At 43.8% G+C, this 2394-nt stretch overlaps 1 non-coding gene across 1 annotated transcript; it reads right to left on the bottom strand.

Annotated features, from left to right (window-relative positions):
- Positions 1-2054: 2054 nt before the first annotated feature.
- Positions 2055-2190, bottom strand: LOC142455836 (small nucleolar RNA SNORA15). The gene has a single exon (XR_012785953.1). It is a non-coding gene; the product is annotated as a small nucleolar RNA SNORA15 (small nucleolar RNA).
- Between the last annotated feature and the right edge of the window lie 204 nt (positions 2191-2394).

The following is a 2394-nucleotide window of genomic DNA, read 5'->3' as shown; positions in this document are numbered from 1 at the left end:
TTTCACAGGGGTTTCCCAATTCATAACAGTAGCAAAATTATAGTTATGAAGTAGCAATAAAATAATTTTATGGTTGGGGGTCACCACAACATAAGGAACTATAGTTAAGAGTCACAGCATTAAGAAGGTGGGGAACCACTGATCTAAGAGGAAGAATGCTATTGAAATAAATGGTCTGTCCCTAGCCTTCAGGGAACAGAATAGCCAAGAAAATAAAACATGTGTTTCAAAAGGACCATATTATAAAACACTGATACCATAGCTTAGTTTTGTTTGTTTTCAAAATATTCTACACACCGACATGAAATAATAATAGAACTAGATTAGGAATTAGGAGTTAGATCCAGAATACATAGTTTGTATGTAAATGCTTTATTAGGGAAATAATCAACAGAAGGGTTTAGTAATTCAAGATCCAAACTCAAACTCACTGCCATCAAATCACTTCCAAATAATAATGACCAGTGACTCTGTAGGACAGGGTAGCACGAACCTTAACAGTTTCTGAGACTAAATCTTTACCAAACCCCCCAATCCAAACACTGTCACGAAGTCAATGCTGACTCATAGAGACTACCTCTGGGATTCCAAGACTGTAACTGTTTGTGAATAGAAATCCCAGTCTTTCTCCCAAGGAGCTGCTGGTGGTTTTGAACTGCTGACCATGCACATCTCTGCCCAACAAGTAACCACTACATGACCGGGCCTCCTACAGGGAAAAGAAAGCCAAGCCTTTCTCCTGGGAAGTGGCTGATGGTTTCAAACTGCTGACCTTGTAGTTAGCAGCCCGGTGTGTCACCCTTGATAAAGGGAGTAAGAAATAGAAAGGAAACCTGTAGCAAAACTCCACCGCTCCTCTGTCAATGTGCTTCACTAGGGTAGTTTGCGTGGCTTGGTGGAAGCTGTGCCACCAGCATTTCCAATATCAGCAGGATCTGTCAAGGTGGACAGGTTTCAGGGTGCTCAAGCACAGAACAAGAGCCAGCCCTTTGAACAAAACAAGGAGATGCTGGGTGGTTCAAAACCAGAAAAGGTGTGTGCCAGGGTTGTGACCGTTCACGATGCTTATTCAAGCTGTGTGCTGAGAAATCTTTCCAGAAGCTGCACTGCATGAAGAAGACCTGGGCATCAGGACTAGAGGAAGACTCCTTAACAATATGAGATATGCAGATGAAACCTAATTCCTAGCGGAAAGTGCAGAGGGCTTGAACCACTTGCTAAAAATCCTCACAATTGGACCCATAAACAACATCACAACAAATGGCCAAAAAGCTTAAAGTGGTCAAGAATTTTATTTTCCTAAGATCCAAAGTCGATACCGTGGAAGTAGCAGTCACAAAACAAGATCAAATGATATATTTGTTGCCTTGGGAAAATCAGCTGTTAGAGAACTTTTAAAAGTTTTAAAAAGCAATACTATCACTTTGGAGACTAAGGTGCACTTGATGTTAGTCAAGGTAGGGTCCATGGCACAGGAGCATGCGGGAGCAAACTTGGCAATGAGTGAGGACAGGTAGACTGGGAAAGAAGATCCAATGTCCCGTGGACTGCCAGAGGGACAAACAAAGCTGTTTTGAACGGAAGGCAGCCAGAATCCTTTGAAGGCAGGATGGTAAGATTTCCCTCTGCTTACTTTGGCGATGTGATCAGTGGGAACCTGTGTCTGGAGAGGGGAAGACTGGGCCCCTCATTTTCAGCAAGTAAGGTTAGCAGAGTGACGTCCCCAAAGCGGGAGACCCTCAAAGAGATGTATCAACAGAGTGGCTGAAGCGATAAGCCCAACCCTAGCAACACTTGTGAGCATGGTCCATCCTGGCCAACGTTTTGTTCTGTAGATTGGAGGATCATTATTCGTCAAAACAAACCCAATGTACCGAAAAATGGCAATAATCTACAAGCAGAGGACCTTTCTTAAAGAGATATCTTTGATAAGCAAACTCACTGCCCTCAAGTCAAGGCCAACTCGCAGTGACCCTGTAAGACAGGTTAGAATTGCCCTTGTGCGTTACTGAGACTGGAACTCTGTGTGTGTGTGTGTGTGTGTGTGTGTGTGTGTGTGTTTTCACCTTTACAGATGATATGCCATGAAGAAGACACAGCACACCGGAAGTACGTTAAAGGGAAATGATACTGTGGCATGGTGTCTGGCTGTGTAGATTATGGATTAAAAAACACAGTATCCAGCCATGCGTGAGACTGGAACTCTTTATGAGACTAGAAAGCCCCATATTTCTCCCGCGGAGCGGCTGATGGTTTGGGACTGCTGACCTAGCATAGCCACTATGCCAGCAGGGCTCCATGCCCTTGATAAAGGCGAACAAACTGGAATAGGCATCCGCTATCTGTATTCCAGCCTTTGTTGATGGTATTTTTATAGTGGGCGTGAAACCTCCA

Source organism: Tenrec ecaudatus, chromosome 8, assembly GCF_050624435.1.
Source record: "Tenrec ecaudatus isolate mTenEca1 chromosome 8, mTenEca1.hap1, whole genome shotgun sequence".
Lineage (NCBI taxonomy): Eukaryota > Metazoa > Chordata > Mammalia > Afrosoricida > Tenrecidae > Tenrec > Tenrec ecaudatus.
Note: the sequence above shows the minus strand (reverse complement) of the source record. Positions and strands in the feature narration are given on the sequence as shown.